The sequence below is a fragment of the Microtus pennsylvanicus genome, chromosome 5 (genome assembly GCF_037038515.1).
Source record: "Microtus pennsylvanicus isolate mMicPen1 chromosome 5, mMicPen1.hap1, whole genome shotgun sequence".
Lineage (NCBI taxonomy): Eukaryota > Metazoa > Chordata > Mammalia > Rodentia > Cricetidae > Microtus > Microtus pennsylvanicus.
This window is the reverse complement of record NC_134583.1, coordinates 31728242-31746953: the sequence shown is the minus strand read 5'-3', so window position 1 is coordinate 31746953 and position 18712 is coordinate 31728242. Positions and strand designations below refer to the sequence as shown.

General features: G+C 36.9%; 1 long non-coding RNA gene across 2 annotated transcripts in view; it reads left to right on the top strand.

The window, feature by feature from the left end:
* LOC142849404 (uncharacterized) overlaps nt 1–17796 on the top strand; it is a 65470-nt gene extending 47674 nt beyond the window's left edge. The window contains exon 3 of one of the 2 annotated variants that reach the window (XR_012910572.1): nt 15791–17796. This is a non-coding gene — a long non-coding RNA (uncharacterized LOC142849404). The remainder of the gene's footprint in view (nt 1–15790) is intronic. The other variant, XR_012910573.1, reaches the window with a different exon arrangement.
* The last annotated feature ends 916 nt before the right edge of the window (nt 17797–18712 follow it).

Genomic DNA, 18712 nt, shown 5'->3' with positions numbered 1-18712 from the left:
ATGGGTTTGGGGGTGCACACCTTTAATCTTAGCACTTGGCACTGTGAGTTTCAGGTCAGCCTGATCTAGAAAATGACTTCCAAGATAGTCAGGGCTGTTACACAGGAAAATCCTATCTTAAAACAAAAATAAAACAACAACAACAAAAGTTTTTCATTTAGGTTCGTGTATTACATAAAAAGATATTGAATTTTAGCTAGGCAAGTATTACTTTACTTGACAATAATTAAAGTCAGTGATAGATTTGCCGAATCAAGAGCAAGTATATGTATTAGTTCTCTATTGGGTAAGAAATTAGCGTGCAAGTTGTGGCTGTTGGGTACAGCCACAGCATGCACATTACCAACAAACATTAATTAAATAAAATTTCTGGGAATCAGCTGTCTTTGAAAGGCAACAGTAAAGAATGTAGGGCTGGTTTCTTCTGAATGCTGAGCCTGGACAGGAACCACTTACAAAGTCACTTAGGGATTATGTAAATGAGCTCCTGTGTTGTTCAGACACAGGGCCTCATCTTTTTGCTGTCTGTCTGAGGGCAAATGCTGAAAACTAAAGCTAGAGGCCAAATGCATTGCCACATGACTCTTGTAATATCACTGCTTTCTCCATAGCAGGCAACAAGCAAAACTGAGACAGAATCACATGTACACAGTCATGTCCATCCCATCAGCTTTGTGGTTATATCAAGGCATGGGTCCATCTGCACTCAAGAAAGGGATGTTGCAGAAGGGTCTGAATATTAGCTGTCTTCTCAAGCCATGCCTTCAGGGTCTCTCCACCATTGTATAAAGCTGACTGACCACTAGGTACAAATCTCTTGTGATTGAGTCACTTCACTGACTGATATTTTATTTGCTATAGGATGGGATATTCCAAAGTTTCTTTGTGACTTATAATAGAATGGCTAAATCTAAAAAGTTTAAATCAGTTTAAATGTAATTTTCTGTGTTCACCCTAGGCAGTATAAAATGTTCGTTCTGATAAATTAGAACAAGTGGTTAAGAAATAGACAACTAATTAACACCTTAGCTCTTGTTTTTACCAGTTTGTCAAATGTTTGTTTCCTTTTCATCGTATATAGTGATAACACTTTGCTTACGTGGTGAACAGACTGAATTACACAGCATTATATAAAGTGTTCTGCACAGTGCCAAACAGATAGTAGTTGCTTTGTAATTATTAGCTCTAATGTATTTTATTGTCATTGCAATATCACGTGTGATTGTATTGGGCAAGTGCAACATATACCAGGCGAGTCAGAAATGGTGTTTTATTAGAGTATTTTCTCTTCACGGTTTTCCTTGATATTGATGAGTAAGCAGGCAAATGGAAAGACTTAAAATCCATGTTTAATGTTATAAATATTGTCTTTAATAGTTGAAGGAGTTTAGTTGGAGCTTGTTTGATAGCCTCAGAAAGGAAGAAATAAGGCAAGCCTCTTACTTGCAAGAGTCGTAACTGCCAGCGGATAATGTGAATTCTGATTTTCAGTCTGTTCTTTAAAGGCAGATTTCCAGGTGCAGCACTCCATGGTTAGTAATAAATGGGCTGTACATAAATTATGCATTCAGGAAAATGAAAGACAAAAGCACTACGCATCTCTTTTGCTGGTTAGAGGAAACAGTTTCAGTGTCTGACATTGAAGACAAGACAGTCAGTGTAATTTCATAGAATCACACGCAGCCACTTTCTCATTCCACCCTGTCTTTCAGACGCTTTTGTTCTCTACAGAGGAAAATCACACGGAATGAGAAATAGCAGTGGAGCGACATCCATTTTGCAGTGAGGAATAATCCTGATCCATAAACTTTGTCTAAATTTTTTTCACGTGGTCTTGGAGTTTTCTCTATGATTTTTTTCTCTTGTGAAATGAGAACAAATTTAAAAAGGCTCCAAACCGCAAAAGTCACTGCTGTTGTTGTCCACTTACGTTGCAGTAATGAACTAGCCCAGGCTAGGCAGTACATAAGGAACAGGCAGTTGTGTTTTATAGTTTTGCACTCTAAGAAGTTAAGAATCAATGTGTGGAGACTTTTATTTTCTGCTGAGGGTCCATAGTCTGTTTTCAGGGCAGAGTCTTGTATGCTGCATGGTACCCTCAGGTAGGAGAGAAGCCAAAGGATAGAGAGCTAAGGGAAAGGTCTAAATCACTTTGAACTGGCCTTAGGAGGACATGTGATCTCAGGCAGGAGGAATCTGCCATGGCTTAACCTGAACCACTGGCAGGTCCCATAGCAGCCACAGGACTGTGATCAGGTCCGTGAGGTGTCAACAGCTGGATTTTGAACAGCAACCAGTGAAACCAGAACAATAAGATACTGAGGAACACGAATGCAAGTGAATGTCTTTGAAAAACTCATTATATAGATACATGAAATCGTCCAACTGGTGTATTTGTTGTTGTTGTTGTTGTTATTGCCTTGTTTTGTTTTTGTTTATCAAGACAGGGTTTCTCTGTGTAACAGCCCTAGATGTTCTGGAACTAGCACTTTTACTTGTAGACCAGATTGGCCTCGATCACAGAGATTCACCTACCTCTTTCTCCTGAGTGCCGGGAATAAAGGCATGTGCCACTACTACCCAGCTCAACTTGTGTATTGTATGAATGTGTGGATACCTTTCAGAGGAGATGCAGGATTGAGAGGGATGGAAGTCATCTCTATGGATAGTTATCTATTTTAATTATTTCCACTTAAATAGAGACAAGTAAAAGATTAAGAAGAGACATAAAAAGCTATCTTCTCAGGTCAAATTGTTTCTTCCTGCCCTCCCCCTTCTTCCCTTTCACTTTCTCCTCCTCCCTCTCATGTCATCACAGAATGAAACAAAGACACAGGGATATGGCATGTTGTGTTCATCAGTTTAAAACATTTTCCGAATTTGGAAAAGATCATTGTAGGATGTCGCGAGACCCTTTTCACTGAAGAAAGGACATAAAGAACAGAAAATAAAGAATACAGAATTCCACCCAAGTGTAGCTTGGTGAAAGAGTGAATTTAAATGGAATCCAAGCAATCACTGAACATATTGACTGAGCCATCTACACAGCACTTCAACTAATCTTGTAAAACTCTTATGTATCAATTAAATTTACTAATCTTTGATTTCTTAAGCACTTTATCTAACACACAATTATGTTAATTTTTAATGTCTTATTTTTATTAGTGCATTTATTAGTATCTGCCTTCCATTGTGATCAAACCATGACTGTTATTTGATAAATTCAAGTTTGGTTGTTTAGGTGCCCAAGTAAGGGAAACCAAAAATTCCTTGAAGTTAACACTGACAGCTCTTTTTATGAATAACATTATGCTTTAAATTGTTGATGCCCAGAAGTTCTAAATATGGACACATTTATCCGGATGTGAAAAGAGAAAATTGAGAGCTACTCTGTTATTCCCAAATTTAATGTGCTGCGAACATCTTTGTTAAGTTGACATTCAAAGAATATTTACCAATTGTTCTTTTTTCTATCCATGCATTAGTGAAAATAGCAAACACTTTAAATTTGTTAACAGATTATAATTTAACCCCATTAACAAGAGGCTAAACAATTGTAGGAAGGTATTGCTGATAGCAGACATGAAAACATGGGTTTGTTTTGATCTTTGTGAGAAAGTTTTCCTTTTAATTATCTCTTGGATCCTTTCTCAATAAAACCAAAGGGTGGCATAAAATATTTTAACAAGAGCAATTTATAGAGTTTCAAAAACATTTTACTTCAACTACAAAAAAATCAAATATGACAACTCAAACTCATTATATATATCATATATATAATAAATATATATACCAAACTATATGGTTTTTGAGACAGGGTTTCTCTGTATAACAGTCCTGGATGTCCTAGATTTTGCTTTGTAGACCAGGCTGACCTTGAAGTAACAGAGGTCTGCCTGCCTCTGCCTTCCCAGTGTTGGGATTAAAGGTGTGTGCCACCACCACCTGGCTAAAAATAATTTTTATTTGCTCTTCTTGTGCAATACATCTCAACTGCAGTTTCCCTTCCCTCCATTCCTACAACTCCACCTCACCACCACCACCCCCCTCTCACTGAGGTCTACCTCTCCCTTATTTCCCTCCAGAAAAGAAACAGGTCTCCAAATGCTATCTTCTGAACAGTAAGTACATAGTAAGTTACAATAAGACTAGGCACTAACCCTCACGTTAAAGCTGGACAAGGCAATCCAGTAAGAGAGAAAGGTTCCCAAGAACAGCAAGAGTCAGAGACACCTGCTACTCCCTCTTTTGGGAGTCCCACAAAGCGTCATGTTACCCAACCACAGCATGTATGCATAAGACCTGGCTCAGATCAGAACAGACTCCTTGATTGCCCCTTCAGTGTTTCAGTCTCCGTGAGCCCTGTGAGCTCTGCTCAGTTGATTTTGTGGTCCGTGTCCTCTTGGGTACTTTGATCCTTCTGGCCCCTGCAGTTTTTCCTCCTCTTCTTTGGTAGGATTCACTGAATTCTGCTTAATGCTTCGCTGTGGGTCTCTGCATCTGTTTCCATCTGCTGCCAGAGGAAGCCTCTCTGATGAATGGGCTCGGCGGATGAGTATATGATTAGACAAGAATATAGGGATAATTTCACTAATTTTTTTTGCCAGTTATGTTTAGTTTTATCATAGGTGTGAGCTATCCACCTAATGGATAAGGCATTGACCCCCTAAAAATATTTTTAAACTCTTTGACTTTACCTCTAATTTCAAATGAGAATATAAAATATGAATGTACATTAGAAAGTAATGAATGCACAATGTTCATATTTACAAAATATTTAAAAATTTTATAATTAAATAGCCTTTTAGTTGAATTTTATTGTTAATTGAATTTTAAAAAAATTCCACATGCATTGTTTGCAGATTTTTAACCTTTTGACATATGTATAGAAAATGTTGGCGTATAAAACATGCAAAACATTTATGTTAATCATTTTATTGGCTGGATTTCTCTGTGGACCATGTGAGAGTAAAAGTATCCTAAAGTAGAGGTCCAAAAAGGAAAAAGAGTAGAGCTAGTAAACTCTACTGACATGAACTTCCTAGGAATTTTAGCATACTGTTTGCCCATAGAGGTTCCATTAAAGTTAATGGGAGTTTTGTGACTAATTCTCTCTGAAGAGTACTAAAAATGTACCCTGAAGTATTAAAAAGTCTGAACTTAATTTTTACTTCCTCTTAACCTTGATTATGTTAGACTAAAGATAGATACTTTCATTATCATGCACATATATAGTAAATTTAATATAAATATTTAAAAATAATTTATTTGGAGGAGAGGCTACAATTATATGGGTCAGAACAGAATTTTAATTAGTGTTGCACATACGGGTTCTGCTTTCATTATGATGATAAAACAAGCATGCACATCTGTAATTCACCTTCTAGCTATACAAATGAGAACTTAAACCTCAATGAATTCAATAAATGAACATTTTCAGAACACTTACTTAAAATTAGGTCTACTTTTTAATCAGTCATGTTTTAAGTGAAAGCTTATTAATAGATCATTAATAAAACATGCTTATGGAATGAGGTTTCAAGTAAAGGAAAAGATGAATGAAATATAACAAAAATGAATCAAACCTAGTGGATAATGCTTAATTCTATTTTAAATACTTTATATTAAATTGCAGATTTATGTCAGATCAAAAATGAATTTCTAATATTTTTCATGTACATTGAGATAAAATACCATAGGTGATATCAGTTGTGCACGATTCCCTCATATTGCCAAGTTTCTTCTGCATTTGATACTCAACCTGAAATATTAATGCCATTTTTTTCCTTTAAGTAATTTCTGCCTTGATTCTATCCCTACCTAGGAAAATAAAGTTATAAGATTTTGTTTTGTAAAGCATGAAAAACAAGAGAAAAATTATATCCATGAATAAATGACCCCAGCATCCATTCTTTCCTGAAACCAAAAAATGCATTCCAAATAAGGGCCACTCACAAGCTATGCCCTAAGCACCGTGCCCTCGAAGAGGAAGCAGATGAACCTTCAGAACCACGCATGAACAAAGCAGAGTGTTCTGAAAGCCCAGAACGTTGTTTAACCAACTTTCCAGAATGTAGAACTCTTGCTCAGCTGAACATAAATTGTAGCTAAGACTGATCTTTTTATGGTATGTATTCATCATCTTCTTTTGCTGTTACAAGACTCTGTTTCTAAATCATAATGGAATCTTGAGTTAGGGTGGGGCTGGGGTAAAGTTACAAGCCATTTCACAGTTCTAATTGATAGAATCTGAGATGATACACTTAGCTATTGAACTTCAGCACATTCTTAAAGCAGTTCCACTCAAGATTCCATTACATAGCATTCACTTTGAAGCTTGCAACATTTCAGTTTTGAGCTGAAACCTGCTTTCCTGATTTTCAGGTTTTCAACTGAAAGCTGTACATGTCCGGGAGGGGGGTCTCAGACCATCCAGATTCTGCTTCCCGTGATGGCTCATGACAGATCTCAAAACATATTTCCTGTCAAGGGAAACAGCATCCATACACGTGGCTTTTTATTAGTAACTCAAGGAGTTTGGGTTCTGCCAATAGCTAACAAAGTCACACATTTCAAATGTGCAGTTTTGTGTGTGTGTGTGTGTGTGTGTGTGTTTGCAGTTTGTTTATGTGTATGGAAGCTAGAAGTTGACATGGGATATCTTCTCCAGTATCTTCCCAGCTTATAGCTTTGAGACAATGTCTCACTGAACCTAGAAGTCATCAGCTTGTCTGTATGGCAGACTAGTAAGCCTCAAAGATCTTTCTGTCTCTGCTGCCTCAGATGTGGGATTATAACCAAGTGCCACCATACCAAGAACGCAGGTCCCTGGGCTTCTGAGACAAGCACTCTACTGATCAGGCCAGCTTAGGCTTTAATCTTGAAGCCTTGTGATTCTTGGGGTGATTTATAGTAAGTACACGGCTCTTTCCCCCTATAAAAGGCAAAATAATGTACATGTTCAGTAAAATTTTTTTTACCATATTTATCTGCAAAAACATTGCAAGTGTACTTCGTGACTCCCTGAGAAGAGAATGAATTGAAAAGCATGTGGCTCAATCGTCTAAGGTCTCACAGCTCATATTGGGTGTCGGTGTTTAGCATGTCTTCCACAGTCACGACTAACCCTATGTGTACTCTGCTTGGGGTATGCGCTCTCTCCAGAGTCCTAGCTCTACTGTGGGTTTCCATCTGAAACTCCTCTCCCAAGTTAAAATCTGTGACTCACTTGTATTGTTTGTTTACCTCTACACCAGCCTACTTCATTTTAGGAATATTTAGATTTTCTTCCCTATGTCTCAGATTGCACGGAAGTTGTCTCTTTAGGTGTGTACCATTTTCCTTATGATGTGTCACTTTCCTTAAAATATTTCCCTCATCAGCACTCGGGAGGCAGAGGCAGGCGGATCTCTGTGAGTTCGAGACCAGCCTGGTCTACAGAGCTAGTTCCAGGACAGGCTCCAAAGCCACAGAGAAACCCTGTCTCGAAAAACCAAAAAAAAAAAAATATTTCCCTCACCTCTGTACAGAGGAGATCAAAGCTCCCCAGTTTGAATAGGCGATCTGATTTTCAAGAAGACTCAAACATCTTATAGCAACAGCATATTGGATTTTCAAATTAAGAGATCTAATTTCCACTACAAAGCCTCTGTTAATAATCTTTTGTTTCAACTGTTTCTATTCAAACTTTTGGTTTCATAATTCGGTACCTACTTAAAAGTTGAGTTTTCCCCATGACCCTAGCAAACATCCAGAAGCAGCTACTGATCCTGCCGAGCATCCCAAGTGTGTTATGGGAGTAGAAACTGGTACACTGGCACAAAGAACAGACTTTGCTGCCGTCTGGAAGGCAGAGGTTGCTTTATTCAGTGCTATGTGATGATTCAGTTCACCCCAATTTGCCCTTTGGGAACTGCTGTGAAAACTTCTTTTGTACAGTAAATCATGACAGCATTTGGCCTTCATTTGGGGGTAAGTACATGGTTTATATATTAAAGCCATTTCTTTTTCCCTCTAGAAATACCATGTGGCATCAATTTGTTTGTAAGCACAAATCAAACGGCAGTTTGGGATCCTGCCGATGATCCAGAATATTTTATATTAAGTTTTTAAAGGTTATCAGAGCAATGAAAATCTAACTTTGAAAAAATTATGAGATGACCTGAGTCCCCAGGGACACATCCATTTACCCGCAGAGACCCTCACAGGCTGGTTGGAGGAAATCTGTTCTGAGATACTGTAAGAGGCGAGGACATTGATGGCGCAGGTCAAGAATGATTATGCTACTGAGAATACATAACTTTTCATGTGGGTATTGGCAGAGCTGAACTTTGTTGGTTTTACCTTGCTGGCTGAGATTTTTATTAATGGTCCTCATGCGTAGGTGAGTTTAGGGCATAGACTTGTAAGCAGTTGCAACTCCACAGCTTTACCTTTTAAACTGGGCCATAAATGAACACTAGAGCAATACTTCAAGTACTTGCTCTTTGCTCTACCTCTAGACTACCAAGGAGCATCTAGGCTCTGCACTGTTGGTTTCTAAATTTATCCAGCCAGCCACACTTGTGGCTCCTGTGGTTGGCCTGTGGCCTGGAGCTCAGATTGCCCAGTAGTTCTTTTTCCCAAAATAGGCTGAGGAAGTTTGCGACCGTGTTTGGTTTGTTCCAAAGGGGCTGCCATCTATTTAATGAGGTTGTGAACATATACTAAGATTTGTACATGGCTCATCAAATAAATTACATCTTCAACTCACTTTTCACTTCAGTGCGTGGTTTAGTGTGGGCTGTTTTACAAGCACATGTGTTTATCATATGACTTTTTTTGGGGACAAACATCATTTCTTACATTTGGGATCCAGTTTCTAAGTAGCGCGTAGCCTTGCTTCATCTGTCTGTACTCAAAAACAAATGCTGAGTTTTGAAGTTTCTCTCGCACTTGCAGAGGTTTCTTGGAAGACCAAGGTGTCAGAGCTTATTCACTGAGAGCTTTGTTCACTCTGAGAAGCCATATACTCCCATTATTGCTTGTGGGACAAAAGGGGTTCGTGGCCTTTTATCAGTTACAGGTCTTTACAAGATCAGCATGTTCCACTGGGCTGTGTTTAGGACAAGTAGCTAAAAAACCATGATCTCTTTCTGTAGCTCAATTTTTGCGACATTATTGAAGTCATTTCGTTCTTAGAACATTGACTTCTATTTTGGGACCAAAATAGCTGCCCCTCACACAGCAAAAAGGTGCATTGTGACTAATACTGACAAAGCCATAGAGTTTATTTTTTCTTTTCCAAATCTCTCCTATTCTATAGAAGAAGAGAGGGTAATGTCTTTTTCTAAATGAACTTTGATGAGGAGCTTAGTGACTCACCCAGCACTTCCAGCTTGCCATATAATGCAATACATGGTTTTATGAATAAGCTAGAGAGATAAAATATCTTCCATTTGATGAGTCACATCCAGGGCAATAAAGCAGGATAACCCAGGGTTTATTTCCTGTGATTGTAAGAGATAAAATTGATTTTTCCATTTTCCTCTCATATTTCCCTCCTACTTCCACATTGTACTCTACAGTTGCTGATGGGAAAGGAGCTAGACATAGGATTTGTCATGAGATTTAAGACTCCACAAACTAAATAGGGCCACTTTTGAGGACAAACGCAAGTGGAGCTGATAGTAGGTATGAACCTCAGATGTGAATCCTTTTTCTCAGAATTTGGCAACAAAAAGGGGAAATGTCTACAATGAACACTGCACAATCCACCTCAAATTAGAAACCTCAGCTGCAGCAAAAGCAGAAGTTCGAATACTCCTCAATTCAATCAAACAACACTGAGAGCAGTCTCTGGGATCTGGTCAGTCAAACAACATGAGGGACCATTGCTGCGATCCTGTCTGGTCTTTTTGGTCTGAGTTGGAACAGTCAGCACATGCAGAGTCAAGGTCAAGGGTTAAAGACATGCTGGTGCTGCTTGTGCAGGGGTAGCATCTGGAAGCCAGTAGCACCCACACGATTCAGCAGCTCTTCTTGCTTTGGTTTTTAACATAAAATTTTTATCATAGTTGAAAAATGCAAATAAAATTTTAAATTATTACTGAAACTAACTTCAGTAGATTATTATGTTATTAGAAGAATATGTTCCTTTATGTTTAACTCATGTGCAGAAGCATGCAAATGTAATATTATGATTTTATTTTTTAGGTTTTTTGTTGGACACATACACTTATAGATATGTTCTTGTTTCAGTTTCTCCAAAAGTCTGATAACATTCCAAAATTTAGGAAGGAATTTTTACAAATCCGTTTAATAAAATGTGAAAGGCAACTTTTGAATACATGAAAGGCTTGAGGTTTAACAGTTGTTGTACACATGTAGAAACAAACTATAATGATGGATGTGTGTATCTAATTAGTGAGAAGAGGAGGAACATAGTTAAGATTGCTCTGATCCTTACAATACCGCTCAATTAAAAACCTGTAATAATGATGTGTGCATTAGCTGAGGCTGCCTAAGGGAAAGATGTGCTTGTTTCCCACCTGTTAATGAATACTTGTGGCCATTTTCACCTCAATAGATGAAAGGTAGGTTGCTGCTACAGGATCTCCTTAATTTCATATCACATGTTCCATGTTTGCTCCTCCCTTAATGTGTCTTCCCTCTCATGGCCAGTCTAGCTCTTATAATTTTATATGCACTTCATAAATATAGATTTTAAAGATATGATTTGAGTTATTTAAATAAATGATGGTCTTCAGTTGGCCTCAAACAGAAGACCCTTGGCTGAGCTTCTACCTTCTTTATTTTATTTCATTTATTTTAATTTATTTTTTATTGAGCTCTACAGATGTTTCAAGAGACCCTGAACTTGGGTGTGGCCTGTGGCTTGTTTTCAGGCTCCATTTTGAAACTAAAGTTCTGTAGAGGGAATTATTATCACTATTGTTGACAGCAAAACATAAAAACAATAAAACCTTTCTTGCCAGGCACGGCATCTAAGCTGCAGCATTGCATGTGACCTGAGCATCCATGTGAACAAGATGCTTGGGTCTGCACCGGTGCTAAAACAACAGACAACAATGAAGTCAAGTCTTCAAGCTATAGCATGAAATGGCAGTTTTTCTTGGATGGTGATTGGTAGATTGGTAAAACACTTGAACCTTAGGTATTTTGATTCATAATATTCATCTACCTGTGCATCCTGTGAGCAAGCAACTCTCAGAAAGAAATTCTGAGCAACAGTAAGCCCCTCAAAGACAAACGCACAAAATAAAACACAGGAATTCAGAAAATGTGTTCTTTTTTGAACCTCATTATCAATTATAATGTAATTCTTGAGAAATGCCAGGATGTTACCCTCACCTTCAGATTTTGGCAGTTACTGAACACTCATATTGCCATTTTACTTCTGTCTGAAATGGTGATTGGATTGACTGGTGTGATGAAACAGACGGGACGAACTGGAGGTAAAATCCCTTGCTCACCAATGACTGTTCTATCCATTTGAAGGTCAAATAAATTATCTATCTATCTATCTATCTATCTATCTATCTATCTATCTATCTATCTATCTATCATCTATCATCTGTTTTTGTGAGACAGGGTTCTCACTATATAGCTCTGATTGGCCTGGAATATATACCAAGCTGATATTGAACTCACAAAGATCTTTCTCTGCCTCCTGAATACAGGGACTGAAGGCATCTGATACCATACTCTTCTTTACTAGATTCTTTAGTTGAAATTCAGACTGCTTCAGCTTTCATTTGTGTTTCAAATAAAATAAAAAGTTGTTCTTAACAGACATTGTTTCTCTTGCTGTACCCTTGATATTTGAAAATATCTATGGAGGCTGATGAGATGGCTCAGAGCAGTGGCTCTCAACCTGTGGGTCTTGAGCCACTGGTGTGTGTGGGGGGTCACATAGCAGATATTCTATGTATCAGATATTTGCATAATGCTTCATAACAGTGGAAAAATTACAATTGTGAAGTAGGGACAAAATAATTTTATGATTAGATGTCACCACAGCATAAGGAACAGTGTTAAAGGGTCTCAACATTAGGAAAGTTGAGAACCACTGGCCCAGAGGGTAAGAAGAAGGGTCATCATTAAGCCAGACAGCATGAGTTTGACCTCTGAGACTCTCAGGATGAGATAACCTGCTCCACACACACATGACTTGTTCTCCTCTCAAATAGTAAATGCAACAAACTTTAAAAAATTCATAATAGCAAAATGTAGCCGATATGCTACTTAGAAGAAAATTGCTTGTTCAAGCCTGTGGTTTATCAATTGATTGCATTGCAAACAAACATAATCACCATTTTATTGTAAAACAGTAGCAATAGATATAGTAGAATTCTGAAGTGTGTTGTCACACCCGGCTTTGTCAATAGGTTTGGTGTTATTCTAGATATCCCAAACTACTATTTTGTAGATATTTTAAATACAATTGAAGAGTATGTTGTTGTTGCTTTTTTTAGAATATCAACCCTTCAGGAGGCCATAAGAGACTTAAGCCATTTTAGAGTTTCGAACCACTCAAATTCTTGGGTGATCAGACAATATTCCTATTCTTGTAGAAAATTCCACCCTGAATGGATGATGGTCAGGTTAGACATTTCTGGAGGAGATACAACGGGGTTTTGTCAGGCTAGCATTTTTTATTGCTCCAGATGCTGTCCTTAAATGGAGGGTGTGAATGGGAGGCTGAATTTCTGGAGTATGGAAATATTACTTGTAGGTAAAGATTTTTTTCTCTTAACATCTAACCAAATATTCACAGAGGTTGCAAAAATTGTTCGAGGTCCCATGCTTTGGGAAGTCTACACATCTGTGTCTGGGAAGCAATTGAGAAGGAAGGGCTCCATCTACCAAGACTCAGTATTTGAGCTAGACTGGCAAATAAAGGCCTACATTCCATAACCTCACCAGCCTTGGAGGGTGTTCTGTGAAAAGACATTGTTTTCATAATATATGCCCTCTCCTATGGGAGGTGGGGCTCAGAAAGTTAGTCACTTTACTTAACGATCTTGCATGTCACTAATGTCCCAAGGCATTAAAACTAAGCAATCAGAAAACCATTAGAGGGCCTTGTTGAGAAAACTGTGTTAATGGAAAGACTGTGGATGTGGCAGTATGATCAAATGGGCACAAAGAAAGCTGTATCATTGCTATTGAAGAATTCTAATAGACATCAGCCTGTCTATTAGACAATGATGCTTTAATTTTCCTTTCATTTTCCAAACTTATTTTTACCACATACCTTTTTTTAAACAAAGATGAATCACAAAAGAAATCCAATACATTAGAACATTCTAATACAAATACCATATATATTAAGTATCATACACTAGGCAGTAACTGAAGGATACAGAGAAAAAAGAAAAATCAGATCTCTTTAATTTCTTTGCATGTATTATTTGCTGTCAAGGGCAGTAGATATTTCATATAATAGCAGCAGCTTGCATGAAGTATTGGTTTCTCACCATGGGACAGGTACAGTGGAAGAATTGCTCAGTCTTTAAAGGATTCAGAACTCACTTTCTCCACATGAAGTGTATGTTAGTGTCATCCCCACATTGTACATGAGAAAGGGAGTCTCCAAGAATTTAAATAACCATAGTCTGCATATAGACAACTTAATTTTAATTCACCAGGAAAAAAGAAGTATTTACCACTAACCAGAAAACAGATATTAAAGTCAATACTGTCATTTAAAAAAAAAAAACTGAAAAGTAAGGTTCTTCTTTCCATTGATGGAAAGGTTGTCACAAAAGATAGCAGAAGTGATCATGTAGGTAATACCACAAATTCTGCATGGCTTGCTAGAAGCTGTACTATAGGGAAATTTTTAGGTCTCAGATGCATATCCGGGAGGGCTGTTATCACTCAGTCTGTACAAAAGCAAAACTACATGAGATTTGTTACTGTCTGAAATAACTGGACTGTATTCAAGGTATACATTACCTGAACATGTCAAAGTTATTGGATACCTTTTTCAAATGCTGGTTTCTAATATGGAGATGATGGAGATCTGTTCTATTGGATTAGATGTTGCTTTGAGAAATGATGGTTTTCTCTGTTCATTCACATCCGTTTTGAACAGTATGAAATTTCTTTGGAACTTTTCTCTCATCATGATTATGATGGGAAATCATTCTGTGATTGTTGAACATTGTGAAAGCACAGGGAGTGATTTCAGTTACAGATTCATCTCTGGTGACTGTATTGTAACTTCTCAAGTAAATGATAAAATGGGTTAGGTTGCATAATGTTTTTATTTTATGGTGTATATTATTTGAATATACATATGCATGCTAAACTTGCTCAGGTTTTCAACATTATATTTCAGGATAGAAAAGTAATATTCTGAGACAACACAAAATACAGCTAAGCTAGAAATATAACTCTTAGGAAAATGCACAAATAAGTTTAAGCATACATAATATAAATAAAATCTTATTCTATATTTCTTTGCTTCATTTGATTTTTTCCACATTAATTTTACTCTAACATAACTAAAGCAAAGTAGAAATAAATTATGTTTAAGATAAAATTAATTTCTGGCAATGGTTTAACACAAATATTTGATTTTTAAACAGAATTATAACTTCTAGATTTCCATTTTAAGAACTTACATGCTAGAAAGCAAGTATAACTCCAATTGTGCCATTTATAAATCAAATTCAGTTCAAATAGAAGGTTTTCGGGGATAGGAAAAATATTTTCCAAAGTTTGAATATAACATTATTCAAAATTTTCAAAGTTTAAATATGACATTGCATTATCTTTTAAAGACAATATTATCTGATGTCAAAATTTTTACTTACACTTTCTGGAGATTTCTTATTGAAATTATTTTCTTATTAAAGTAGAATCTAAACAACATATTCTAGGGATGGGGGGTGGAGAAGCAGATTGACGACAGGAGGGAATACATGGGTGAGTATTTGGAGAACATTGAATATGAGCTGAAAAATAGCCGTTTTCATCTGGGTAACCCTTCACCTACCTTGTAACCTACAAGATGGAGTGTATACCAAAAAGTTATTTTAAAAAATGCCAGCATGAAAATCTTAGAAAATGGAATTTTTTTTTGAATTTGCAACAAACTCAATAAATCTTCAAGAGGTTGAGGGGAGGAGGCAGAAATCCTTAATAAATAAATAAATAAATAAATAAATAAATTTAAAAAAAAAAGAAAATGAAGAAATCCAATTGCTGATTTTACTTCTTTTATTAATTCGCTGTAAAAAAAAAAGCCACAGAGTATCCAACGAAATCAGGTAATAGCCAGAGCAATGCTCAGTGCATTGTGGCTTGCACATTTTCAGCAAGGGGTACGCACTGCAGCAGGCTAGGGGAAGACCACCAGCATGGAAGAGATGCTATGATAGCTATTCTGTTGGTGAAGACACAGGAGACTGTTTGGTTAATAAATTCAAGAACATTCTGTGTAGTGTTCTAAGCAAACAAAGGAACAATGTGCTAAATTTGTTTGGAAGTCTTTTACAATAAGCAGGACTATGTCTTAATAATTATCACCATAAATCACTTAACTAGTTTGTATGTCTGTATTTTTGAATCATAGTTGCTATAAGAAACCCATGTTCCTCTCACACTCGGCAGTTACCCAAGACTGGCTTTGAACCTGTGATCCTTCCTGCCTTTCTTCCTCAGAGCTAGCTCCGACTGCCTGTAATGTGGGGCCAAGAATAATGTTTTAAGGCGGGAGGCGTTTTGCATTACCAAAGCACTAAATATATTCTTAATTTCTCTTCATTTTTGAAAACAGACTCCATTTCTAAGAAGACTTAGTTTCTTAATGGAGAGCTACATAATACGACCAAATTTGGAACAAGGAGCCACGTTCCGCAGCCGCCACTCCACTTTTCATTTCCTGGACGAAATACAACAGTGGAAAATTCTGCAGTCCCTCTTCAACAAGGGGTTGGTGTGATACAATGCAAGTCCTGCCTTGGCTATAAATGAAGATTAATAAAAATGACGTTGGGATACTGTCTTCAGATATGTTATATCTGAAACTCCAGTTTCTTCAACTGTGGGTGGCAGCCTTATTTGGGTTTCATAACTCAAAGCAGGAGTCACAAAAATGTTCTCAGAAGTAAATGTTTCTAAATGCACAATAACAAGAAAATTAATTCAAAATAAAACATAAAAAACTTAGCTTTCTGGCCATGCTCACCCACATGGCATTTTGTAAATTTATTGCATCCTTAACTCTGAACAAACAATGTGTACTTTACACTGTGCTGGCTGTGACAGCACCTATAACTATGACCACTGAGCGCCACAGCTCGGCTCGCTGGCTCACGGCACTGTTCCAATGTAGGTACAATGTTTTCTGCTCTACCAGAAATATGGTCGTTTCACTATGGAAAACAAAGAACATTCATGTTTTTCTGTCATCATTCCTTAGCCTGTATCAAATTAGTAGAGCTTGTGTTATTTTTTGTGTTGGCATGTTCTATCTGAGATAGTGCTCTTTGACTTGAGTTACACAAGAAACTGGAAGAGAATTTCATTCTTGGATAAGGACAGCCTTTCCAATAATTCCTGAGGTATGCACGAACATACTTCTGCCATTTCATGTTTAATCAGACTGGTGTTAGAGAACATTGATGATTGCTGAGCAACTCTGGAAAACAATCTGCATACTACATACAGTAAAGGTAACTTTATGCAGAAATAAATAAGTGCACCATCTTATTAATGTATATATTTGTTTTCATTTTAAATAAATCATCAAATCACATAAATGGATAATAACTCTTTTATAGAATTCTTGATGATTTGTTTGTAAATGCTTTCTGTGTATGCCTATTTTATATACCTATATAAGCAACATTGTGTAAAAGTTTGTTGGGTGAATAGGGATCACAAGTACAAAGTTTAAGCAGCCCTGCACTAGATCAAGGTGACACATTCCACTCTCTGTGTAGAGCGTTCTTTTATAAGCATGTGTCATAGAGGTCCTCTCAAGTGTCATTATTGGTTGTGCTTGCTTTTATGTCTTGTTTTATTTTGGGAGGCCTGTGTTTCCTCAGTGATGGGGCAGTTTTCTGAGGTTCTTAAGAGTATAATGGAATTGCAGCCTTACAAAGGTCCCCATTGTCACTAGATTGTCTTACTGTTTGATGATTCTTCCTTTTTCCACTTCATGCTTTCAGGTGCCCACATTCTGGTTCTTTAATGTACTATGCAAATACAAGCATTAAATGCAATTTCTATTCTTCCTTGAGACCACGAGCATTAGGTTGAATAACCCCGAGAATTTGTTTACAATCATGTCTGGCCTAATGACCTATGCAGCCCCAGTGACCATCCTTCAGTTACTTATTTCAGCATTGATTTTTCTTATGCCTTTTTTTCATGACATTTAAAAAGCTCTCACAGTTTATAGAGGAAGAATGTGGCACAGTCACAGAGATACTTTGATTCCCAGTTCATTATACTGTCCAAAAGAACCTGTGTTTTCAGTATGCAAAAAGCAACGCCGACTTTTACTGAAATTTTTGGTGTCATGGAAATACTGCAGTGAAACCGTCTTCATGGAAATCCAGTGTTAAATATCTATGTATGTTAAATAAAGTTTAGCAATGTTCTGTATCAAGAATATAATTTTGCCCAAACAACTTCTCTATAAAAATCTAAGTGAAGGAATCATAAAAGAAACAATGTCAAGATTTCACCTTAAAACTTGGAATAATGCGTTAGATTTGAAAAAAAAATGCATAATTTCTACAGTTTTGAAAATAAAACTTGTTTGTAACAAAGATCAAATTCATTTACTCAAGTATTCAATGTCATTTAGCCAAATGCTGTTTGATGTCTTCTAAAGTCTGTTTCCTCTTCACTGAAGTAGTGGCAGATAATTCCTCTCCCCATAAGAAGCTGTTTGCCCAACTTTCCTCCATCGTTCTTCAGCACATCTCCATTTTTTCTCTCTCTCTGTGTGTGCTCTCTCTCTCTCTGTCTCTCTGTCTCTGTCTCTCTCTGTTTGTGTGTGTGTGTGGGGGGGGAAGAAAGATCCTTTATACTTTTAGTTTAGTTTTATGAAAACTTTCCAGAAATTGTATTTTAAAAATTCTCCTGCACAATTAACTTTGTCTCCACCAACTATAAGAAACTGCAGAGTGAACTCTCTGCAAACACTGAAAGTGCGCTACTCACTGGATTTGACTCGATACACAGTAGGAATATGTGGAAAACATTATCAGAGAATTTATTATATCTCCTCTGTAATATCACAAACCAGTCTTTATGTAGTCTCATTTTTAAAGTCTCATCTGAAGAAGATTATATAATACCTTAAAAGACATTCTTATTTGAATTATTAGTGCTTCAAATTTATTTCTGAAGTCTCCCCCCCATTCTCTTTTATTCAACTGCAGATTTTGGACTGTCTTAAAAATTATATTTTTCTATCTGTCCTTTCCTTCCTTCTTGTGCTGACGCTAATGTACTTTTCACAAACCAGCCCGAGTTCCCTTTTGAACATGGAATCAGAATACATCACTACCCATATGTCTCATATGAGTATACTATATATGCTACATACATAAACTACAAATCATTGTAGTTGATCTCAAGATTTCATCTTTCCTAAGTGCATAATCTGATATCTAAATTGAACAGACAACCAAGAGTTGCTTTAACGCTTCCTTTTTGAAAGAATGATTTAGAGGTTCTCCCT